This window comes from Lepus europaeus, chromosome 10 (genome assembly GCF_033115175.1).
Source record: "Lepus europaeus isolate LE1 chromosome 10, mLepTim1.pri, whole genome shotgun sequence".
NCBI lineage: Eukaryota > Metazoa > Chordata > Mammalia > Lagomorpha > Leporidae > Lepus > Lepus europaeus.
The window spans coordinates 18926451-18952814 of record NC_084836.1 but is presented as its reverse complement, the minus strand read 5'-3'; the positions used below and the strand labels follow the sequence as shown (position 1 = coordinate 18952814).

The 26364-nt window shown below is 43.3% G+C and overlaps 1 long non-coding RNA gene across 2 annotated transcripts; it reads left to right on the top strand.

The window, feature by feature from the left end:
• Positions 1-171: 171 nt before the first annotated feature.
• Positions 172-24441, top strand: LOC133767572 (uncharacterized). 2 transcript variants are annotated; one of them, XR_009866894.1, is made up of 3 exons: positions 172-242; positions 1076-1221; positions 24148-24441. It is a non-coding gene; the product is annotated as an uncharacterized LOC133767572 (long non-coding RNA). The 2 variants fall into 2 exon arrangements; XR_009866895.1 differs by lacking the exon at positions 24148-24441 and adding an exon at positions 19254-19347.
• Positions 24442-26364: the final 1923 nt, after the last annotated feature.

Below are 26364 nucleotides of genomic sequence, written 5' to 3'. Positions count from 1 at the left end.
CCGCGAGGCGGCCGGCGCCGCCCGGGTCTGTCCCGGCTACAGGCTGTGGCTGTGGCTGTGGCGGCGGCGGCGGCGGCGGCGGGGTCGCCAGCGCCACCTGGAGGGCGGAGGGGGCAGAGGGCAGGCGCGCGCCCTCAAGGTCTGCGCGTGCGCGGCGAGCTCGGCGGGCCGGTCTGCCATCTGCGAGCCGGCTTGGGCCGGCGCCTGCGTCTAGCCTGTGCCACGGCTGGTGCTGTCATAACGTGAGTATTTTTGTGCACAATGCCTTTTCTTCACCTACAATAATTAGGAAACCTTAGCTTTTAGCAGCGCTGGAAGGAGATGCTGTCTAGTGCTCCAACCCCCTCACACACCCGGACCGCGACCCCGACCATGGAGCTTTGCGCCAAAACTAAATTTTCTTCACTAATATTCGTTAAATACTATTTCATACCTAGTGCCTGCTATATAGTGTCGGGTATTTGGCTATAGTTCCCGGAGAGAGTAGGGAAGGAAAGAAAACATGAAAACCACCAAATACAAAAACGTAATGGCCGTCACCCTGGCCTGAGGAGAGGGGTGCCCAGGCAGAGAGTGACCCCCACCCCAACACTAGGTTATTTCTAGGAGGTTTTTTCCCCGCGGCACCTCGGATTTAGGAGGGTTTTGTGGCTTTTTGTTTGTTTGTTTAATCCCAGTACGTACCAGTTCACGTGGGTTTTGTCTTAAATTTTGTTACTCCGGGTAACCATCCATTCATCCAATGTTATCAACTCAAATCATTTTTAGGGTTGTCTTTAGAACTGGCTTCAGGAAACACACCAAAATGTGCCCCTTGGAATTAAAGTTCACATAGAATGAACAGAATTGCAAAAGGGGTTTCTTTTGCTCCAATCCAAGGCAAGCTTTTCACACATTCATGCCTTTTCATCTTTTAGGAAAAGCCGATAGGTTGCTTTATGTGCATGACAAAGGTTGTAGCAGTTGTCCAAGGCACATACAGTTCTGAGGTCTTGGCTACATAGAACACTGTCTCTCCACAGATCTCCACAGAACTGTGACGCTGGTGGCCAACATTTTTTTTTTTTTTTGACAGGCAGAGTGGACAGAATCCGGCGCCCCGACTGGGACTAGAACCCGGTGTGCCGGCGCTAACCTGTTAAGCCACTGCACTGGTGGCCAACATTGACTTCACATCTGCCACGTGCTCAGATCAAGGAGTCCTCTCAACAACCTTACAAGGTGGATACCACTGTTATCTGTGTTTTACAGATCAAGAAGCCAGGGTACAAAGAGGTTAAGTAACTAACCTTAGGCAACTAGGAAGGGACACAATTGAGATTTGAACCAGCTGCTTACTTAGGCTCTAGAACAAGACTAAGACTGGGGGCAGGGGAAATGGGATACAGTGGAGGTGAATTAATGCAAGTGCATGATCAGGTCCTGACTTTCTTTAGAATTTTTATATTTTCTTCACCGTGGATATTGTGCAGTAATTTTCATCTTTTAAAATATTGCATGAAAATGTTATTCCACTTCAGGATAGGTGTTGTGGCCTAACAAATTAAGCTGCTTCCTGCAACATAGGCCTCCTATTTGATGCCAGTTTGAGTCCTGGCTGCTCTACTTCTGATCATGCTCCCTGCTGATGCACTTGGGAAAGGTGGCCCAAGTCCCTGGGTCCCTGCCACCCACAGGAGAGACCCAAATGAAGCTCCTGGCTCCTGGCTTCAGCCTGACTCAACCTTTGTTTTTGCAGCCATTTGGGGAGGGAACCAGTGCATGGAAGATCGATCTCTCTCTCTCTCTCTCTCTCTAACTTTGCCTTTCAAATAAACAAAATGAATCTTTTTTTTTTAAAGTTATTCAGCCTTATTAGTGAGCTTTTTGGTTTTCTTTTCAATTTTCACCCAAGGCAAATGCCTCACTCTCCCCACCCTGATTTGGGCTCTGCCTAGAATCTCTGCTTCTAAAAAAAAATTTTTTTTATTGTTAGTTATTTGAGAGACAGAGAGCTCCCTTCCACTGGTTCTCGTCCCCAAATGCTTGTAATGGGGAAGTGGGCAGGCAAAGGGTGGCGAGTGGGTGGAGAGTAAGGGGGTTGACAATGAAGCTTGGAGCTAAGAACTCAATCCAGGTCTCCCATGTGAGTGTCAGGAACCCAGCCACTTGAGTCATTACTGCTGCCTCCCAGGATTCACATTTGCAGGAAGCTGAAGTCAGAAGCCAAAGCCTGGAACTGAACCCAGGTACTCCCTTGTAGCATGCAGATGTCTTAAATGCTAGGCTAACCCCAGCCACAGGATGCTTTTTTTTAATAGTGTGGGTTGCCTTTAAAATGTGCAAGTTTCAACAAGAGAAACTTAAGTATCAAGAGCATTGTCTAATTCCTTCCTCTGGCTCACTCTCTCCCTTGCTTCCAAGCCAGTATGATTGAACTTGCATAAATGTGCATGTAATATGATGGGTGCTATTGCTTCCTTACAGAATTATTAAAATGGTTAAATAAGATAATGCATGAAAATGCTTAAGTGCATAGATATTTTAAGAGTTGGGAAAAGCAAAGAAGAAATATTTGACTTTGTTACTAATGAGGCTTTTCAACAAGAGTGAACTGATTAAACATACACACCACGAATGTTAACCTCTGTCGCGAGTGCCTGCTGTCATGCAGCTCGACAGGGCTTAAGGGCAACGTGTCAGAGTACGGGGAAGAAGGAACACACGGACACAAGGCTGTCTTTCCAATGAAAGGTTTTTACTGCTCACACCAATTCACACTAGGGCTTTACCACTCCTCACACCAATCTATATAGTTATATTCATTAATCCACAGATTTTTTTTTTTTTTGACAGGCAGAGTGGATAGTGAGAGAGAGAGACAGAGAGAAAGGTCTTCCTTTTTGCCGTTGGTTCACCCTCCAATGGCCACTGCGGCCAGCACATCGCGCTGATCCGGAGCCAGGAGCCAGGTGCTTCTCCTGGTCTCCCATGCGGGTGCAGGGCCCAAGCACTTGGGCCATCCTCCACTGCCTTCCTGGGCCATAGCAGAGAGCTGGCCTGGAAGAGGGGCAACCGGGATAGAATCCGGCGCCCCGACCCGGACTAGAACCCGGTGTGCCGGCGCCGCAAGGCGGAGGATTAGCCTGTTAAGCCACGGCGCCGGCCTAATCCACAGATCTTAACACACACCTAGCATCAAAGCAGTCTCTAAGGCAATCCAACTATAGGGATGTAAGTACAGCAAAGCATATGGCATTATTCTTAATCATAGGGTCGAGGCACATTCCTTCATATTCCACATGGCTAATATCGTTATAAATGCTGCATTCTCAAGGTTCGTATCACGGTCACAAAAAGTCAAACTCCAAAGTCCAGAGTCCAAAGTCTCCGTTATCACTTGGAGAAACGGATCTCAGAACAGTCACTTACAGGCAGGAAGTGTGGGAAGACTGTTACTCTGGGCAGTAGGCCCGGAGTTCCCAGGCAGACAGCAAGGCGAGGAATTGGAGAGATCCCCTACTGAGAGGTCTGGTCCAGCTCTGCAGTTGGGTCTGCCAGCAGGCTGATGAGAGGTGTCGAGGGGTCAGCTCTGATGGACTTTGGTCCCATAGTGGGCTTGTGCGGCTACAGAGTAACGGGCTGGCTTTTCAGCTCTAAGTACATGGAGGTCCAGAGGTTCACACGTACTGGGCCATGATCCCCGAGAGGATGGGGAACGGTAAAAAGAGCTCTCCTTTAATCCTTGCCACTCCAAGGGAAAAAGACCTCTGGTGGGGGTCCGGGTGTCAATCAGTCGTGTTCTGGAATTTCCTGGGGTGCCACCAGTCTGCTGTCTAGAACAGGGCGTACCAGCTGTGTCTGGTGCTGTCAATCGCCATGCTATTATTGGGGGAACTTGAGGTTATCGTCTTTAGCACACATGTTATCAGACTGTCCAGAGGCATCTGTTCTGTCTGAAAAGGAGAGGCTTTTCTCCGCAGACACTAAACTTGGCATAAACGGTGTCATCAGCTCCTAGCTTAGCATAAGTAACTCCATTCTTATTTTTAGTTTATTTGGGACTACCATGAATTTCACCATGGTCCACCTCCTGTTAGTTGCTGGGTAAGCTGTGATCCCTGACTTGTGACTCGTCTTTGGGGCTCCTGTGGGATTCCCCCCAACCTAGTAGTATATAATTTGTGAAAATGATTCTACCAGTATCTGAACAGTAAAAGAAATACACATCATTTCATTTATCTAAAAATCTGAAAGATCCCCCTCCTCCCAAGAAAATGCAAACTATTTGTCAGGAACTCAGTAAAATGCCCAAGTTTTGCTTTTAGAAGAGTATCTCAATCCCTCTCTCAGAATGTAAATATCATTCTGGAAAATCTTGTTATCTAGATTTTCAGTCCTTAACAGATCAAAACAAACAAGGAACTTCCTTTCCTGTCCTCCCCTCTGGCAACATGTGATCATTAACCCCTTGATTGTGAAGGAGAATGGAGGGAAAAAATGTTTAAAAAAGAGGAAGTGTTGCAAAAAATGTAGCTGTCTTGAAACTAATGTAGAGGCAAGAGCAGATACTATGTCTTACAATGAAGACATCAGAACCTGCAAGTGCAGTTGGATCCTATGTCACAGTGAGCTCAATCTTTGAAAGAAGTTTAAATCCTATTTCGTATTTATTCAGCAGTTATGAATGAACACTTGGGGCTGGGCATTTTTAGTATACAGACAATCTACTAATGATGACCTAGTCCCCTGCATTCATGGGAATTTCACTCTAGAGTGACAGATATTGAATTAGTCCTGTGAAGAGAACTTGCCTGGCCTGGGAGGTCAGGGTTGGCTTCCTGGAGGAGGTGATGCTAAAAACAGGACCAGAGAAGGGGAGTGGGAAGGAAAGTGTGTTCCAGGCAGGACTGGCCCTAATCCAAGGCAAGAAGGGCTAGAGGTGCAGTGAGATGGGGCTGGAAAGATTAGCAGGACCTTGAAGGCCATATTAAGAATAAAAGATGTTACCCTAAAAACAATGAGGAATTTTAATAAAATCCAAGAAATGGCACAATCAGATATGAATTTTTATTTATTTATTTATTTATTTATTTAACTTAAAAGTGAGAGTTGCACAGAGAGAGGAGAGGCAGAGAGAGAGCTCTTCCATCCACCAGTTCACTCCCCAGTTGGCTGCAACGGCCAGAGCTGCACCAGCCCAAAGCAGGAGCCAGGAGCCTCGTTCAGGTCTCCCACATGGGTGCAGGGGCTCAAGGACTTGGGCCATCTTCTATGGCTTTCCCAGGCCGTAGCAGAGAGCTGGATCGGAAGTGGAGCAGCCAGGACTCGAACTGGCTCCCGTATGGGATGCCAGCACTGCAGGAGGCGGCTTTACCCTCTACACCACAGCGCTGGCCTCCAGATACAAATTTTAAGGATCATCATAGGGCCAGCATTGTGGTGTAGCAGGTAAAAACCTCCCACCTGCAATACTGGCATTGCCAGTTCATATCCCAGCTGCTCCACTTCTGATCCAGCTCTCTGCTGATGTGCGTGGGAGAGCAGCAGAGGATGGCCCAAGTGCTTGGGCCCTTGTACCTACGTGGGAGACCCAGATGAAGCTTCTGTCTCCTGGTTCCTGGCTTTGGCCTGGCCCAGCCCAGCCCATTGTGGCATCTGGGGAGTGAACCAGCAGATGGAAGATTTCTCTCCATCTCTCTGTATAACTTACTTTCAAATAAATAAATAAATAAATAAATATTTTTTTAAAAAATAAAGAATCATATCTGTGGTGTGGGAAATGTGTTGGCAAAAGCCTGAGGAATTGAAGTGAGATAAGTGGGAGTAGAGTTACCAGATACAATAAAAAACACCTCATTAAATTTGAATTTTGGATGAATGATGCATTTTTTTTAGCATAAGTGTATCCTGTCCATATTTGGGACATACTTACACTAAAACAGTTATTTATCTGAAATTCACATTTAGCTGGGCATCCTATATTTTTATTTGCTACAGAGATTTGAGCCACTCTTGGTGAGGTCTGGGAGTTCTTGCCTCTAGGCCTGGGCCAATGCCTGGAAAGTCTCTTAGTCAGGGATGAAGTATTGACTTTGAAAGGTCACCACAAAACACATCAAACACCAGAGTAAGGGAGGTCTGTTGTCAGGTGGAGGAAACCTGACAGGCTGCCTCCCCATGCGCGAGAGAACAGCAGCCTGTACTGGGAGAACAGGTCTTATGTAGCTTTGCAGAGGTAAGGAAGTGGGAGCAGCAAATCCCGTCAGGGTGGGGGTGGAGCTGACGCTTGTGATTGGGCCATTTGGTCACCTGACTTCTAGTAAGCCAGGCTGGGCTTAGGAAGACGGCACCATTTTACTAACAGACTGCCCTCTTGTCCACAGATGTAGAACAATGTTTTCCCAGACTGCCCTCTTGTCCACAGATGTAAAACAATGTTCTCCGATTAGTTTTATTATAACTAAATCTGTTCACCATATTTCTGTGCACATCAAAATTTAGGAGACCACACGAATGCCTTCATGTATTGGGCCCTTAAACATCAACCATCTTTGATCTTTCAGCCTTGATGAAAAATAAATAACCATAGTAAACAACCCTATGCAAAGACAAATCTACATATATTTTGTATGTAAAGTTCATGTGCTGGCAAGGTCTTACCTTGAGCTGATAAGAAAATTGAACTTAAAGGAAGTGCTTTAACTAGCTGATTAATCAAAGTTGCTAAGTCTACTTAACAGAGTCCTTGCTTTATCCACAGTAAAAGGACAAAATGTTCATGTTGTGAAGTGCTTTCATTTTTTAACTCTAAACTTGAAAAATTTGTTTGTTCTCAGGAAGCACATTTTGATTTTGTCTCTCCCTTCCTTTCAGGATTTAATGTGTATTTATTCAACATCTAAGTTGTTTCAAATGACCTCATCTCTTTCTTTCTTTATTCTAAGAAAAGAAAGCCAGGATAGCTTTTAATTTTTGTAAAATAGTAAATAAGACAAAATTTTGAGTAATTTAATTGTTTCTGTTAGAATTTCATTGCCAAAATAGAACATAACCCACTGCTAATTTTTTGTGAGTTCTGATACATCATGTGTGAATGTTTATAAACCAATATATAATTTTCACATAAGTGTGGTAATAGTTTATTTGATTTTTATCATTAATTAATTATGGTATTTTTCATCTAATGAAATATAGGCACCATAAAGGTAAAATCTTTACCTTTGGGTAAAAGGTAGCACATTTGGGGGCCGTTGTTGTGGTGCAGCAGATTAAGCCACCACTTGGGAAACCCACATCCCATATCAGGTACTTATTTGAGTCCCAGCTACTTCACTTTGGATCCAGCTTCTTGCTAATGTGCCTGGGAAGCACATAATAATGGCTCAAGTACTTGAGTTCCTGCTATTCATGTGGGAGACCCTGATGGAGTTCCTGGATCCTAACTTCAGCTTGGCCTAGCTGACGCTGTTGTGGCCATTTGGGAAGTCCAGTGAATGGAAGACAGCACAGGCTCTCTCACTCCCTTGCTCTCTCTGACTTTCAAATAAATAAATCTTAAAAAAATAAGTGAGAAACTTGCTCATTTTGTTCACAACTGTATCCCTATCCTTGGCATTATGCCTTGCTAACATTAGCCAATTAATAAAAAATAATTAAATGAATTAATATATTTTACTGATAAAAGTATCAACCATACAGTGGGCATATATCAAAAATTTGATGAATTGAATGGTAATGTATTATTAAAGGAAACAGAATATTGTGGAGAAGAAGCTTAAACTTTGAGGTAAGAATCATTTGGAAAATTGTCCAGGACTGGATCATTTTTGTATGGGGAATTGTCTAACTTTTAAATTCTCCACAGTGTCTATTGTTATGTATCTCCATTTGTTTCATGTATCGGTTCTTTTTAACTTTTCTGTTTTTTTTTTATGTAAATAATCTGTTCAAAGAACCAGTTCCTCTTGACTCATTCTGTATTTCTGTGAATGTAAATATATTTCTATGTTTTTTTTTTTTAATTTACTTTATTTATTTGAAAGGCAGAGTTATAGCAAGAGAGGTGGAGAGAGAGAGACAGGGAGAAGGAAGGGGGAGAGAGAAAGAGAGAGAGAGAGAACTTTCCATCCGCTGATTCACAATCCCCAAGTGCCCCCCAAAGCCAGGAACCTGGAGCTTCATCCAGATCTCCCTTATAGGTGCAGGGGCCTGGGTACTTGACCCATCTTCTGCTGTCTTCCCAGGCACATTAGCAGGGAGCTGGAAATATAGCAGGTGGCACCTGTGCTCATATGGGATGTCCAACTCCAGCCCCTGTGGTTTTTCTATTTCATTGATTTATGCCTTTATCATTGTAATTTCTTCCCTCATCTCTTAGTTTGCTCTGTTACTCTTGTACTAGTTCTCAAATTTAATATTTACCTCAAATTTTTCAGTCTTTATTTTTTTTTTAAGTTTCTTTTTTTCTTTGTTTCTTTCATTCTTTTAAAGGCAGGGTAGCAGAGAAACAGGGAGACAGAGAGAGCAACCAAAGGCTCACAAGAGCCAGGACTAAGCTAGGCTGAAACCAGGAACCAGGAACTCCATCTGGGCCTCCCTTGTGGTGACAGGAACCCAAGCAGTTGAGCCATCATCTGCTGCTTCCCAGGCACATTATCAGGAAGCCAGATCAGAAGCATGGAGCCTGCCATGGGATGCAGGAGTACCAAGCAGTAGCTTAACTTGCTGCGCCACAATACCTATATCGTCTTTGTTTTGTTTTGTTTTTTAATAAATCTTTTTCAAAACTATAACTTTCCCTTTAGAGGCTAATTTTATTGTACTCCGTAGACATTGACATGGAATGCAGGTGTACATAGGAAGCTGGGATGCTGCTGTGGGTGCCAAGCTTAGCATACACAGTGTCCCCATCAAGGGGGACTACACCCAAGTGATCACCAGGCCCAGGCCAGGGCAGCAAGGTCAAGGGGACACCATGCTCTCTGGTCATGCAAAGCCGGGGTAGAGCACCATCGCTGTCCTCCCCTGCTCCTACACTAACCCACCAAGTGTTAGGAGGAATGAGGGCAAAAACCACATGTTGCAATGGGGAAGAGGAGCTCCCTTCTTCCTGCAGTGGCTCTCTATCTCCTTCTACTGGTGAGTTTTTAGCATCACACTCACGAAAAAGGAGAAATGCACAGAGCTCACTCAGTTCATTATTAAGCTGGGTTGGTGATGGTGGGATGCATTTGGAGCTGAGAGGCAGCCATTGATTACTGGTACTTCCTTGAATCTAAGGCCCCAGATGTGATTGGAGTCTCCAAATTAGATGAGTTCACAGTTTGTTACCTGGATGTGAGTTACACACTTACACACACACACACACACACGGGAGGGAGGTGGTACAGGGTACCTATTTTTGCTACAGAAAGTTGACACAGATATTGTGGGGGTTCATTATTAAAATGTTTTTTTTTACTATTTACTTTTACTTATTCCAAAGACAGAGAGACAGAGATAGAGAGGCAGAATCAGTGACAGACAGAGAGACCCAAGTACTTGAGCCATTACTGCTGCCTCCCTGGGTATACCAGGGTATCAGGAAGCTGAAGGCAGAACTGGAACTGGTACTCGAACCAAGGCATTTCTATATGGGATGCCTGTGGCCTAGGCAGCTTTTCAAATGTTGCACCAAATGCCACCCCTGTGGACGTGGTTCTGAAGCCAGCCCTGCTGGAAGTGGTTTGTTGCTTCTGTAGAGGCCCTCCTGATCCTGTTGTTCTGACCATGACACAGCTGGCTGCTCAATGCAGGTGAGGTTTTAGGAGCTGATCCTACAAATTCAATCTGAAGTCTGTTCAGCCCTACCAGTGGTTCATGGGTGAATCAACTTAATCCCTTTCTGCTTAAATCAGTGAATGGATTCCTTTTTTTAAATTTTTTTTAAAGAAATTGTGGTATTTTAAAATTTTATTTATGAGAGAGCATGCAGAGAGATAGACAATGTGCTCCTACCTATAGGTTCACTGCTCAAATGCCAGCAACACCTTGGGCTGGGCCAGGCCAAAGCCAGGAACCAGAAACTCAATCTAGATTTCACACATGGGTGGTAGAGACCTAAGAACTTGAGCTATCACCTGGTGCCTCCCAGAGTTTGCACCAGTAAGAAGCTGGAATCTGGGGCAGAGCCTTGGACATAAACCCAGGCACTCTTTGTATGGAATGCTGACCTCCCAAGGGATGTCTCAACCATTATGCCAAACTCCTATCTCCTGCTCAGTGGATTCCTTCATCTAAAGATACTTACCCTGACCTCAGCGTAATGAGGAAAACTAGTTTTTGTTATTAGTTATTACTCTGTTGGAATTCATTGAGGATTCCTTTGTGCCTAATATATGATCCATCTTTGTAAAGTTTCTATCCTTTTCTTTCTCTGCCTGCCTTTCTTCCTGCCTTTCCCCCTCCCTCCTTCCTTCCTTCCTTTCTAGATTTATTTATTTATTTAAAAGGCAGAGTTACAGAGAAAGAGGGAAAAACAGAGAAATCTTCCACCCCCTGGTTCACTTCCAAAATGGCTGGCCAGACCAAAGCCAGGAGCCTGGAGTTCTGTCGTGGTCTCACACATTGGTGTAGGGGCCCAAGCACTTGGCGTCATCTTCTGCTACTTCCCAAGCACCTTACCAGGGAGCTGGATTGGACATGGAGCAGCTGGGACTCAGCCTTCTATAGCATTGCTCACATCAATCGAGTTTTAGAGTATTTTTAACATCCCAAGAGTTCTCTAGCACCTGCTAGCAGTTAATTGTCACATCCACCACCAACCCAACCAACTGCAGGCACAGGTCTGCTTTCTGTCTCTCTAGATTTGTCTTCTTTAGACATCTTGTATAAATGTAATCTCATAATATTTACAGCAGCTAATCTGTTGTGTCTTTTTTTTTTAAGATTTTTTATTTATTTTACTTCAAAGTCAGAGTTACACAGAAAGAGAAGGAGAGGCAGAGAGAGAGAGGTCTTCCATCTGCTGGTTCACTCCCCAGATGGCCACAATGGCCGGAGCTGCGCCGATCTGAAGCCAGGAGCCAAGAGCTTCTTCCGGGTCTCCCATGCAGGTGCAGTGGCCCAAGGTCTTGGGCCATCCTCCACTGCTATCCCAGGCCACGGCAGAGAGCTGGATCGGAAGTGGAGCAGCCGGGACTAGAACCGGTGCCCATATGGGATGCTGGCGCTTCAGGCCAGGGCGTTAACCCACTGCACCACAGTGCTGGCCCCTCTGCCTTTTCTCACTTAGCATGTTTTTGAGATTCATCTATATTGTCGCATGTGTCCTTAGTTCATTCCTTTTTGTTGCCAAAGATAATTCCATCGTACACTTTCATTTTGTGTATCCATTCACTGGTTGATGGATTTCAAATTGTTTCTATTTGGTGTCTTCTTAGTATAATGTTACTGTGAATAATCATTTGCATGTTTTTGGTGAACATATGTCTTCAGTTCTTTTGGGTAGATACCTAGGAGTGGAATGGCAGATCATTTGGTAAATTTATGTTAACTTTTTAAAGATTTTGGCAAATCATTTCCCAAAGTGATTATACTATTTTACATTCCCACTTGCAAAATGTGAGGATACAGTTTCTCCTCATCTTAGCCAGCATTTGTCACTGTCTGCCATTTTAATTTCAGTCATTAGGGAAATGTAAACTAAAACAACACTGATAGGATTTTTGCCATTTTTTGTATCTTGTTTGGTGAACAGTCTATTCAGATCCCTTGCATATTTCAAAATTGGGTTCCCTCCTTTTTAAAAAAAATTTATTTATTTGAAAGGCATAGTTGCAGAGAATCAGAGAGAGATAGAGAGAGAGAGAGTCTCCTATCCACTAGTCCATCCAGGTCTGCCAAATGGGTGGCAGGGTCCCAAATATTCGGACCACCATCTGCTGCCTTCCTAGGAGCATTAGAAAGAAGCTGGATTGGAAGCAAAGCAGTCACGATTCAAACCAGAACTTCTATATGGGATGCCAGCATTGCAAGCCGCAGCTTAACCTGCTGCAGCACAATGCCAGCTCCACAGTACTTGATAACATCTTCAATAACTTTTCTTGAAATGTCATGTTACTTAGTTGTCCAGGACAGAATACTTTCCTGATTATTCTCAAAGATCTTCAATAACTTCTTCAATAACTCCCTTTTTGGGTTGCAGTCCTACCCTCTCTTAAACATTGCTCTCTCTCCCTCCCTCCCTCCCTCCCTCCCTTCCTTCCTTTTTTCCTTCCTTCCTTCCTTCCTTTATCTCTTTTTTTTCTCTCTCTTTCTTTCTTCCTAAGGTACAATTACAGAGAGAAAGAGAGATATTGATCTTCCATCTGCTGGGCTCAGTCCCTAAGTGGCTGCAACAGGGGCTGAAACACTTGAGCCATCCTCTGTTGCTTTCCCAGGCCATTAGCAGGGAGCTGGGTTGGTAGTGGAGTAGCTGGGACTTGAACTGGCATCCATATGGGATGCCAGCATTAACCTGCTGTGCCACAATACCAGTCCTGTCCTCCTGTTCTCTCTTGGTGATATAGTCCACATGGACTAGACCTCTCCTCTCTGCTTTTCTACACTTTACTGCATGGCACATTATAAGGTCTAAAGGGAAATTTTTAGAAGGAAATAAGATATTTGACAATTTCTTTAAGGAAATGGTGTTATCACAGCCCGGTAATAATAGGGAAGCTGCATGGGAGGAGCTGCAGCAGCAGAGGGATGAAGTGAGTGTGAACAGGGATTCAGCAAGGCAGGGAGAGAAATCTCCCACACTTTATCTGCCGTCCTCTTTTCAGTCTCCTACTACTGCCATCCAATGGTTGAAACCAGAGGCCAGGAGAGGCTAGGTGAAACCACCCATGGGGTCAAGCAGTGGCTTAACCCACTTGTGCCACAATACAGGCCCCAAGAGTCCACAGTTTTATGATGCTTAACATGGTTTTATTGCAGTCCTCATGTGTGTGCTTATCCCTTGAACAGGGTCTGTGCTTCATACTTCTCCAAGTCCTTATCGTACCAGTTAGTGTTCTATTAAATTAGGGACTCAGCAGATGTTTCTAAAATAAATAATATGTTCATTTGCCTAAATCTATGGTCCATACTCTGGAATTTGACAACAAATAGTTAACTCATTTCACCACTGAGTGGCAGCATCCACAATAACTTCCAACGATGGCCCAAGACTAGCAAGGACATCATTGAGAGGTCACTGAAAATACTAACAAGAGTATGATAGAAGTTAGCTGATCAAGCTGTTCTCTTCCTGGTGAAAATTACCAATAAATTACTTTCTGTACTCAATTTACCACCAAGTTGATCTCCTTGAGAAAATTCAAAATCATTTGAAGCCTTATTTTAGCAAATGATATATCAAATAACATCAAAAAATTTAGATTCTATGGAAAAATATTTGCAATGCATATGGTTTATTTTTTTATTTTTTTTAATTATTATTATTTTTTTTGACAGGCAGAGTGGACAGTGAGAGAGAGACAGAGAGAAAGGTCTTCCTTTGCCGTTGGTTCACCCTCCAATGGCCGCCGCGGCTGGCACGCTGTGGCCGGCGCACCGCACTGATCCGATGGCAGGAGCCAGGTGCTTCTCCCATGGGGTGCAGGGCCCAAGCACTTGGGCCATCCTCCACTGCACTCCCTGGCCACAGCAGAGAGCTGGCCTGGAAGAGGGGCAACCGGGATAGAATCAGTGCCCCGACTGGGACTAGAAGCCGTGTGCCGGCGCCGCAAGGCGGAGGATTAGCCTGTTAAGCCATGGCGCCGGCAATGCATATGGTTTAAATGTGTGGTACACCTAGTATTAAATTAATGTCAACAAGATAACACATGATGATGGTTCAAAACTCCAAATATAAATGTTGACTCAACCCCTCTGTTTGATGGTCCTCGAATGTCTCTGGGCATTCCTCTTTCCCTTGCACACAGCCACCACCATAAATGGCTGTTGGTCCCCCTGAGGCAGGACTGAGAAAATCATCACAGAATATGCTGGAGATGGTGTTTCAGGGTTCATCCTCCTGGTGACCTGAGTCACCAGTCAGTCAATACTAGGTCTGAAAACTGAGTCAGGTTCAATAACTGGACAGTGACTGACTATTGGGTGGCAACCCAATTTTTCTATTTTTTTTAATATAAATTTCTTTTTAATTGAAAGGCAGAGGAGGGGGGAATCATCCATCATCCACTGATTCACTCCTCAAATGCCTGCAATACCAGGGCTGGGCAAGGCTGAAGCCAGGAGCCTGGAACTCATTCTGGGTCTCTCACACAGGTGGCAGGGACCCAAGTACTGTAGTTACCACCTGCTGGCTCCCAGGGTGTATGTTAGCTGGAAGCTAGATCAGAAGCAGAAACAAGGCTCGAATCCAGGCACTCTGATATGCCCAAGGCAGAGCTATAGAGAGGGGGAGGGAGGGATGGAGAGAGAGACAGAGAGAGACAGAGAGAGAGGGAGAGAGAGAGGGTGAGAGAGACAGAGAGAAAGGGAGAGAAAGAAAGAGAGAGAAAGAGAGAAGGTCTTTTATTCACTGATTCACTCCCCAAATGACGCAACAGCTGGAACTGGGCTAATCCAAAGCCAGGAGCCAGGAGTTTCTTCCAGGTCTCCTACCTGGGTGCAGGGGGCCCAAGGACTTGGGCCATCTTCCACTGCTTTCCCAGGCCATAGCAGAGAGCTGGATCAGAAGTGGAGCAGCCAGGACACAAACTGGCACCCATATGGGACACCAGCACTGCGGACGGCAGCTTAACCCACTATGCCACAGTGCTGGCTCCTCAAGTGCAGTTTTTTAAGCATATACAACTGACACACAGTAAGAACTCAGAAATATTTGTCAAATGAGTGAATGGCACTTTCAATATCTTAAACATTTATCCATGAAAGAATTTCTTAGACATTTATCCATGAAAGATAACTGAAGCATTTATCTTTCATTAAGTATCCTACTTTGCCCACAGGGAAAACAAGAACTGCTCATGGGGTGAGCATTTGGAATCCTACATTTCATAATGGAGTATGTGGGATCAAGTTCCACCTCTACTTCTGATCCAGCTTCATGCTAATGCACACCCTGGTGGGCAGCAGGAGAAGGTTCAAGTACTTGGATCCCTGCTGCCCACATGGAACACCTGGATTGAGTCCCAGTCTCCTGGCTTTGACCTGGCCCAGCCCCAGCTAATGTGGACATTTGGGGAATAAAACAGGAGATGGAAGATCTTTCTGTCTCTGTACCTTTCAAATAAAATGAAAATAAATTTTAAAATTTTTTAAAAAGAAATGCTCAAGAGACAAGTCTCTGGAATCAATCAGAATGATTTGATAACTGGTTCCCCTCTTGTTATCTCTAAGCCTCAGTTTCCTCATCTGTAAAACTGACAGCGTAATACCTATCTTACTATGTGGGGATTAAATGAGATAATTCATGTAAGAATCTTATCATGATATCTGACCCATTGTGTGTTTATGAGGTTTAAATTTAAGTGCCACAACCCACATACGCCACAGCAGTTTTTCTATTGTCTATTTTCTCACTAACTTCCACCCCACTTGATTGATGGAGTGGGATGCCACCAGAGTTAACTCGCCAAGTGAAGAAAGGTACCTTAGTTGCTGCTGGTTAGAAATACTCCTACTAGGTTAGTATTCAGTAATTTAAGCTTTAACTCCACATCAGAGCTATTTCATCCTCCTTCCTCTTCTTTTCAATGTGTCTGGATCCCATGAGGGAAGCCATGTGTCTTCTTGACAGGAAGAGGGAGTCCTTGTATCCATATGTAAGTTTTTGCTGTAGGATTTGGAATCCTTATCGGCCTCAGGGTCCTTGTTCAATTAAATATTGATGTCTCAGGTATGCCTGGCCTCTGGAGACCCTGGGGACATCTGCTGATATGTGTGCTGTAAGGACCACTGGGCTATCCTCTTGACTGGGCCAGGGCCCAGTGATCCACAGATGCTCCCTTGACCTCACCTGTGCATCCCCTGTTGACTCAGCCACAGTGATCCACCTACCAGGTCACCTTTCCCCATTCCCCTTCCTCATGGTGACCCCTTGGCAGGTCCCACTGATTACCTTCACTCTTCCCAGAAGGCAGGTTGGGGAGGCTCACTGTCCCACAAACTACAGTTGCATCACTGCAGCCATCCTGTGTAGGCTTGGGGCACTCCGCAAAGTGTTGTTTCCTTCATTTCAGAACAAGAAGCCAAGCCAAAGCCCCCTTTGCTTATCTTCTTGGAGAAAGTGTGGTTTTCCTCTTTTCTAATCAACTACAACCCTTCAGGTTTCTACAGGGAGAAGGGGCTATTTGCAAAGCAACGGTCTTGGTATGGAACATCTTTTTTTTTTTTTTTTTTAAGATTTATTTATTTATTTGAGAGGCAGAGTTACAGACAGAGAGAGGGAGAGACAGAGAGGGACAGAAAGAGAGTTCTTCCATCTGCTGGTTCATTCCCCAAATGGCTACAATGGCCAGGGCTGGACCAGGCCAAAACCAGGATCCAGAAGCTTCCTCTGGGTCTCCCACATGGCTTCAGAGGCCCAAGCACTTAGGCTATCTTCTGCTGCTATCCACAGAAAGCTGGATCATAAGAGGAACAGCTGGAACCTGAACCTGCACCCATATGGGATGCTGGCACCATAGGCGGCAGCTTAACCTATGCCACAGCGCCTGGCCCTGGAGTAGAACATCTTTCCCCACATCTTCCACACTGTCCCACCAGAGCAGACAAAGACTCTACTCTGGGTAGAGTTTCCTTTTAAAGAAAATCTTCCTTCTTCCTTACCTAAAGTTAATTCCCCTCCCTTTCTCTGAGGCAATAAAAATCTCCCAGTCTTAAAGTTAGAAATGTTTGCAAGTAGACTCATAGAATGGCAGATGTCCTAAATAGCACTCTGGCCTCAGAATCAGCCCTTAAGGCATTAGGATCTGGCTGAAGAGCCCATGAGAGTATTTTAGGCATGAAAAGCCAAGACACTCTGGCAAAAAAAAAAAAAAAAAAAAAAAAAAAAGAAGAAGAAGAAGACCTAAATGAAAGATATCTGTGAGTGAGATCCCAGTGGAAAGAACGGGGCCATCAAAGAAGGAGGTAACTTTCTCTGAAGGGAGGAGAGAACTTCCACTTTGACTATGACCCTGTCGGAATAAGATCGAAGTTGGCGAACTCAAAAGGCTTCCATAGCCTTGGCAACTCATGACTAAAGCCTAGGGAGATTACTGATGCCATAAACAAGAGTGTCAGATTGTTAAATCAACAACAGGAGTCACTGTGTACTTATGTCTCATGTGGGATCTGTCCTTAATGTGTTGTCCAATGTGAAGTGATGCTATAACTAGTACTAAAACAGTATTTTTACACTCTGTGTGTCTGTGTGGGTGTAAACTGATGAAATCTTTACTTAGTATATACTGAATCAATCTTCTGTATATAAAGATAATTGAAAATGAAAGAAAAAAACCCTGGTGTTAAATTGGAAATTGCATACAAAATTAATCAATTTTTTAAAAAATATCATGAAGGATCTCTGTCTTTAATGTGCTGTATACTGTTATTTAATGCTATAACTAGTACTCCAACAGTATTTTTTCACTTTGTGTTGCTCTGTGGGGGCAAACTGTTGAAATTGTTACCTAATATATACTAAACTGATCTTCTGTATATAAAGAGAATTGAAAATGCATCTTGATGTGAATGGAAGGGGAGAGGGAGCGGGAAAGGGGAGGGTGGCGGGTGGGAGGGAATTTATGGGGGGGGAGCCATTGTAATCCATAAGCTGTACTTTGGAAATTTATTTTCATTAAGTAAAAGTTAAAAAAAAAAAGAAAAAAGAAAAAAAAACTGAAAAAAAATAAAGCAATAATTTGACAATGAAAAAAAAAAGAAATGTTTGCAAGAGGAAACAGATTACAGAGCAAAAATGATTAGGGGATATATTTCTACAACTTTATATCAGGCATATCATCTTTAAACAAACTTGAGAGTTCTAATACATCCTTCAATATTTGGGTTAAATATAGAAAATCATGAAGCTATAAATTTTTTACATAGCTGAAATATATTTAAATTTTAAAAATAATTTATTTAAGAGAGAGAGAAAATACTCCTCCCTCCACTGATTCACTCCCTAGATGCCCACAACAGATCCAGGTGTCTCTTACTGGTAAACTGACCCAACTACTTGAACCATCACTCTTGCCTCTCTGGGTCTGTATTAGCAGGAAGATGGATCCAGGGATAGACAGAAGTCACTCTGATGTAAGAAACAAATGTCTCTACTGGTGTCTTAACTGCTGAGCAAATGTCTACCCCAATACTTAAATTTTTGATTATAAAACATTAGAGCTCAGATGATGATGACAAGTATGACAGAGTCAAGCAAAAACAGAAAAAAAATGGACTTAGCAGGAATTAGCATGCATACCACCATATATTTTTGTCCGCTGATGAGTACTTCGATTGAATCTTCAAAAGACTTTTCTTATTTCAATACTTTGACTCAACGAATGTGGGGCCAAAGGTCCTAGACAAAACCACAAAAAGCTGAGCTTTGATTTTTATTTGGTGACTCTGCCACTGCATATTCATTTGAATTTGAACACATTACCTCTTTGGTTTTATGGTTTCCTTTTGTATCAATCCAAATGATTGGACCAGGTGACCTCTAGAAATTCTCTGTACATCTATGATTTTCCCTGAAATAGTCAGGTGGCTCATTGTCCATAAGTGTGACAGCAGGCTTTTATTTATGGGTCACATGTTCAGCCTTTACTGGAACTGGAGTATGGCATGGTGCTGTTATGCAACTCTTCAGCCTTTCAGGGTTTGGGTCATTAAAGTTGGCCAGAATGGAAAGTACCCATGATATGTTGATTCTAAGCGCAGGCATAGAAATTACATGGCTGAGATGGGTAAACTTGAAAAATTCCCGAAAACTAAACACATTTTTCTCCTCTTTGTTTCTTCTTCTCCCTCTTCCTCCATGACCTTATTTCATCACTGACTTCCTCTGTTGAGTCTTCAAATTCTCCTGCAGATGGGATTCTGTCCAAACCCACAAATATATTTTTTCCATTTTGCCTTCCTACACCGCTTCTCTCCAACCACTCTTATAATCGAGAACTTACTGCCTTCACACCTCAGTTCAGTTCAATGCAACTTCTGTTTGTACCACTCCACAGAAATTCTTGTCAAGATTGTCAGCGACTGTTACTGCCCAAACCAACCTTTTCTTTTCTCCCTGTGCTTGATTTCAGTGCAGCCTTTGTTCCTCAATGATCTTACCAGTTCTAATGATGTTCTAATGACTGTGTCCACTGATGCTTCCAAGTCATCTAGGAGTCCTCTTCACCTAGGTAATCAACAGATACTTCAAATTGTTGCTTGCCTAAAACCAAATTCATAATTGTCCATACTTCTATGCCCTGGCTTAAATAATGATCAGTTTTCCCTGAGCCCCTCAAGCTGCAAACCAACTCTACTTCTTCAATTCCTTTCTTTCATTCTGCTTCTCAAATTTACCACCATTTTTTTTTTTTTTACGTTTTACTTTTTTTTCATCCACAATCCTTTACCTTAGATTAGGTCTTAGCATCCTTAAAAGGACCCACCAGACCCCAAGCACCAATGCTACCTCTAGTTCAGTACTTCAAGGGCCACAAACATAAGTCTGATGGTGACACCACCATACTCATGAACATCCCTTGTTACTTCCTTATCATGTTATACCAAACCCTTTATAGCAGCATCACCACCAAAGTCCTTAGCTTTTACCTGCATGTGTTCCAGTCACACTGGACCACTTATCATCCCCTTGGACAAATCAAGTTCCTTTGAACACTGTGACTCTGATTTCAGGCACTGAATGTTCTCTTTGTATATCTTTAATTAGAAAATTTAATGCCAACAAATTTAAAAACCTTAATCGATGTTTATTGAATGAATTATCCAACCTAGATGGATAACATTAATAAAAGATATTAAGTAAAATAATTGTGAAAGAAATTCTCCCTTGGAAGAATGCTTGTCTTTCAACCATATCATTATTTAATAAATGGACAATATAAAGTGACTACAAAAATAGCTGAGACAGGATTTTAGATTTCATTCCTAGAGGATAATGTTGACCCAGTGACACCCTGTGCAGATGGTGTCTAACCTGATGGTGTTAGAAGCAATCACTTGGGCCGGCGCCATGGCTTAACAGGCTAATCCTCTGCCTTGTGGCGCCGGCACACTGGGTTCTAGTCCCGGTTGGGGTGCCGGATTCTATACCGGTTGCCCCTCTTCCAGGCCAGCTCTCTGCTATGGCCCGGGAAGGCAGTGGAGGATGGCCCAAGTGCTTGGGCCCTGCACCCGCATGGGAGACCAGGAGAAGCACCTGGCTCCTGGCTTCGGATCAGCGAGATGTGCCGGCTGCAGCGGCCATTGGAGGGTGAACCAACGGCAAAAAGGAAGACCTTTCTCTCTGTCTCTCTCTCTCTCCCACTATCCACACTGCCTGTCAAAAAAAAAAAAAAAAAAAAAAAAAGCAGCAATCACTTGTGCAAGGGACTGGAACATTTGAACACAGAAGACACAACCACCAGTGGTACATCAGAGTAGCTAAATAAAGTAACATTGAAGGATCTGAGAATCTTGGTTTTGAGTGATGTGATTCTGTGTCTGAAGGTCAACCAAAGGAAGAGAATTGGGAAGCTTGGTGAGGTGGAGAAGACTTTCCCCACAGATAGCAGAGCAGCCTCATAGAGAAGGGAGGGATGTGTTAGGGGTTTTCAATGATTTAATCATTGAGCCCAGTCAAAGGGATCAGAAGTAGTTACATTTGCACTTGTTACAGTATAAGAATACAAACAAAATCTGCACAGTGGAAAGATCCATGAGCAAAGTCTAGATGAAAGCAGGTGCAAACTTCCGAGTTCACTCTCGGTCAAATTGTTGGTTTTTGGAGAGGAAAGGCAAACAATTGCCTGTTGACCTGTTTCATTACCCAGGCCTTTTTCAAATCTTGTCCAATTTAGGTCAGACTATCAAAAGAGGAACAGTTGACAGAGCCAATCACTCCCTTTCTGTATTATCTTTAATAGACAGAGAATTAATGAGATCTTTGCCAATGGGAACATCATGCCTCAGTATTTATGAAGATATGACAACTAAAGCATGAATTGTTCCCTGTAGGAAAACCCTATATAGGACTGTTGAAGTAAAGAGAGATTTAAGATCAGCTAAACGGAAAATGTCAGATCATGTGAGTTCCTATATTTGTGAGTTAATTTGGAAACTTTTCATAAGGGGAAGGGGAAAAAAAAACTGACCTCTTAAAACTTACAAGAAATTTTTAACTTTGTTGTCATAATGGAAATTCCCAAATTTCTCAAATGCGCTCTTTTTTTCCAACCCCCACAGCATAAATGCATTTGCTAGAAATTGTTATGAAAATGAAAATGTATCTGATGCTGCCTCCCTAACCTACAGTAGCTTGTCACAATCCTCTTATCCTTTGGCAATCATGTTATTCCTACCAAGGGATTGCTCTGTCCCTTTGAATAACTGAACTTCTAGACTTTTGTTGCTGCTTTTTGATTTCTGTTCTCACTGACATGGGACCAGCTGACAACATACAGTGAGATTATGTATGCTGCTGGTGTGTACAAATGTACAGCACCAAATTCTTTAAGTAATAGACTTAAACCAGAGCCAAGCATTCATCTGTGCATATTCTTTTAGTAGACTTTAAGTAACCACTTATTTTGTGCCAGTACTTGGCACTGGAGATACAAACAGAAGAGAGTTAGTTCCTGCTTACAAAATATTTAGTCTAGTGGGTAGGCTGACAAGGAGCAATTGTGAAATATGTCATAGCAGTAGACCCAAGATGCAGAGAAGTGGCACAAAGGGCAGGCGTTAGGGGTGTTAGAGAAGACTTCTTGAAGAGCAACCTTGTGGAGGAGAATACATTTAACAGATGTCAAGCAGGCCTGGGGTGCCAGGAGTGAACGAAGCACAGATACCCCTTCCTTTGTGGAGCTCCCCTTCCAGGAGAATAACCTGAAGAAAGAGCAGGAGCTTGCCAGACAATCCAAAAAGAAGCAAACAAAGTATATCTAGGCATTAGCTATATACAAGGTTAGATATCAGAAAAGTTGAGCTTACTGTGTAGTCTCTATTTTATTCAAAACATATTGAAAACACGTTGAAATTTCCTGACCTTGTATAAAGATGGGTGACTTCCCTCCGGTGCTGGGAACAGGGCCCAGAATCTGTTCACAGCTCAGGGGCTCTTGTTGTGAAAAAGACACGAGTATGCTTGTACACACGTGTAAATGCACACACACACTTGGTGAGTGATTCACATGATGACTGCTGACACTGCTCTGCCTGCCTCTAGTCTTGACTTCCCCATTCTAACAATGTCCCATTGCTAGAAGCAAGATTATGAGCAGAAGACTACTCAAACCCTACCTCCAAGAACTTACTTTTAGTTTCTTCTTGATCACAAAAGGGTGGCTTGTGATATATGCAAATATGGTTCTTATGATATATGCAAATATTGAAGAGGTGGTATACCCTTTTGTTGAGAGTGGTAGTTATTGGGGCTGGCGCTGTGGCACAGCAGGTTAAAGCCCTGGTGTGAAGCGCTGGCATCCCATATGGGCGCCGGTTCTAGTCTCAGCTGCTCAGCAGAACCCGGAGCTCAGTCCTGGAACCAGCAGATGGAAGACCTCTCTGTCTCTCTCTATCTCTCTCTGTAACTCTTTCAAATAAATAAAATAATTTTTTTTTTTTAAAGAGAGAGTGGTAGTTATGCTCATTCACTCGAACTACTTGACTGTTTTAAAGGACTCTTGGAAGAGGGATGGTTCCATTCACATAGGTGGAATGATCCCTGTGATCTTACCATTGAAAAATATACCATTGATTTATTATTATTGTCTTTTAAAGATTTATTTATGGGGCCAGTGCTGTGGCATAACAGGTAAAGCTGCTGCCTGCAGTGCCGGCATCCCATATGGGCGCCGGTTCAAGTCCTGGCTGCTCCACTTCCAATCCCGCTCTCTGCTATGGCCTGGGAAAGTAGTGGAAGATGGCTCCAGTCCTTGGGCCCCTGCACCCATGTGGGAAGACCTGGAGGAAGCTCCAAGTTTCTGGGTTCAGATCGGCACAGCTCTGGCCGTTGTGGCAAATTGGAGAGTGAACCAGTGGATAGAAGACTCTCTCTCCCTCTCTCTCTCTCTCCCCTTTTGCCTCTCCTTCTCTCTCTGTGTAACTCTGATTTATTTATTTATTTGAAAGTCAGAGTTACAGAGAAAGAGAGAGAGAGAGAGACACACAGAGAGAGATCTTCCATCCTCTGGTTTACTACCCACGTGGCCACAATGACTGAGGCTGGGCCAAACTGAAGCCAGGAGCCAGGAACCCATCTTGGTCCCCTGCCAGGGTGGCAAGGACCCAAATACTGCTGCTGCTTTCCCAGGCACATCAGCAGGGAGCTGAATTTGAAGCGGAGCCAGCCAGGTCTCCAACTAGTGCACATATGGGATGCCACTTTTGCTGGCAGCTTAATGTGCTGCACCACAACGCAGGCCCCCCACATTGGCTTTTTTTTTTTTAAGATATATATGTGTATATATGAATGACATTTTTCATTTTCCTTCCTTGCTTTCCTTCCTCTCTCTCTTTCTTTCTTGCACACATACTATTTACCCAGTGTAAGCAAATTGGGCATACATATATTTTTATAATGGAAAACACAAAGGAGAAAGTATCCTCTAATTCCAGATGATCTCTGCTAATATTTTGGTATATCCTGTTACAGATTTGTTCCCCACACCTATTTCTTATATATTAATAAATACACATACACTTTTCTTAACAAAATGATACATAGTACTCTGCAACCTGCTTTTATAGTTTAACAAAATTTTGTGAACCTTGTAAACAATACATATTGATCTGTAGTATAGCTTTTAAGGGCTATATGCATTTTATTTTTTTTAAAGTCACTGTATTGAGCTATGATTGACATATAAAATGCTGTCTATATTTAATGTTAACATCTTGAGTTTGGGAATAAATATACTTCTGTGTATAATATTTACAGGTATATACTATTCTTAAGTTTAATTAATTTATTTTCATTTTATTTTAAAGGCAGAGAGACAGACAGAGAGAGATCTTCCATCTGATAGTGTTGATTCATTCTCCAAATGCCTGAAATAGTTGGGACTGGATCAGGATAAAGCCAGGAACCTGGAACTCCACTTGAGTCTCTCACATGGATAGCAGGGACTCAAGTACTTGCACCTCATCTGCTGCCTCCCTGGTTGCACATTATCAGGAAGCTGGAATTGCAAGTGGAGTGTGGACTGAGGCTCACACACTCTGATACTGAATATGGGCATCCCATGTAGCAACTTCACTGCTGTGCCAAATGCCCGTCCCAAGTGTGAGATTATTCTAAATATGAAAACTTAACATTGAGTTAGTACTGAAGAAATGACTGCATTTTAATAAAGTTTTTATTTTAGAATAATTTTAGATTTATAGAAAAGTTGAAAAAAAGCAGGGAGTTCTTGTATACCCTTCACCCAGCTTCCCCTAATGTGAACATGTGAACTTTCAAAGAAATAAATAACTCTTAAAAAAAAAAATAAAGGAGCTGCTCAACACATATGGTTGTATCTCATGTTATATAACCATGGGACATTTCTCAAAGTTCAGAAATGTAGACTAGCACATTGCTACTGACAGATTTTATTCAAATTTCACCATTTTGCCACCATGTCATTTTCATGTACCAGGATCCAAGCAGGGATGCCATAGTGCATTGTCATCATGTCTCCAGAGTCCTCTGCACCCTGTGACAGTTTCTCAGTCTTTGTTTTTCATGACCTTTACACTTTTGAAGGTACTAATCAGGTATTTTATAGAATGACTGTCAATTTAGGTTTCTCTGATGTTTTCTTGTGATTAGATTGAGATTATGGGCTTGGGGGAAAAGTATCAAAGATAAAGGAGGGACCGGTGCTGTGGTGTAGCGGGTAAAGCTGCTGCCTGCAGTGCCAGCATCCCATACGGGCGCTGGTTCAAGTCCCGGCTGCTCCACTTCTGATCCAGCTCTCTGCTATGGCCTGGGAAAGCAGTGGAAGATGACCCAAGTCCTTGGGCCCCTGCGCCCACATGGGAAGACCCAGAGGAAGCTCCTGGCTCCTGGATTCAAATCAGCTCCAGCTGTTGTGGCCAATTGAAGAATGAACCAGCAGATGGAAGACCTCTTTCTCTCTGCCTCTCCTCTCTCTGTGTAACTCTGACTTTCAAAGAAATAAATAACCCTTTAAAAAAAATAAAGGGGATGCTCATCACATATGATTGTATCTCATTCTATCAGTATGATTATTTATTTATTTATTTATTTTATTTTTGACAGGCAGAGTGGATAGTGGGAGAGAGAGAGAGACAGAGAGAAAGGTATTCCTTTTTGCCGTTGGTTCACCCTCCAATGGCCGCTGGGGCTGGCACATCTCGCTGATCCGAAGCCAGGAGCCAGGTGCTTCTCCTGGTCTCCCATGCGGGTGCAGGGCCCAAGCACTTGGGCCATCCTCCACTGCCTTCCCGGGCCATAGCAGAGAGCTGGCCTGGAAGAGGGGCAACCGGGATAGAATCCGGCACCCCAACCGGGACTAGAACCCGGTGTGCCACAAGGCAGAGGATTAGCCTGTTAAGCCACGGCGCCGGCCATGATTATTTATTTTTAAAGATTTATTTTTTATTTATTTGAAAGTCAGAGTTACAGATGGGGGGGGGGGGAGAGCGAGCTCTTCCATCATGTGGTTCACTCCCTAAATGGCCACAACAGCTAGGACTGGGCCAGGCCAAACAAAGCCAGCTGCTTTCCCAGGCACATTAGCAGGAGCTGGACAGGAAGTAAAGCAGCCCAGTCTTGAACCCTTGCCCATATGGGATGCTGGTGTTGCAGGTAAAGGCATAACCTCTGGCCCCATGATTTATTTTTTTGTGATGTTAACATCAATTGACTGGTCAAGATGGTATCTGCCAGATTTCTCCTCTGTGAAGGTCATTTTTTTTTCCTTTTCCATACTGTAGTCTTCAGAAGCCACACTCCAGAGCACACTCTAGGTGAAAGAATACTGCAGTCTTTAGAGTGGAGAAGAAATTTAGCATTTTACTGCCTGTGAATAAAAAATCCACAGGTAGGTAAAGACTTGGTGGGGGAAATGGGATTGCCAGAGCTAATTTTCATACCCTTTTATCTAAACTGCTGAACTCTTGAGTTTTTAAAAAGTTGCTTTTGTAAGAAACATGACAGTTTATTCCCAATAAAAGAAACAAACCTAATGCAGTGCCTCA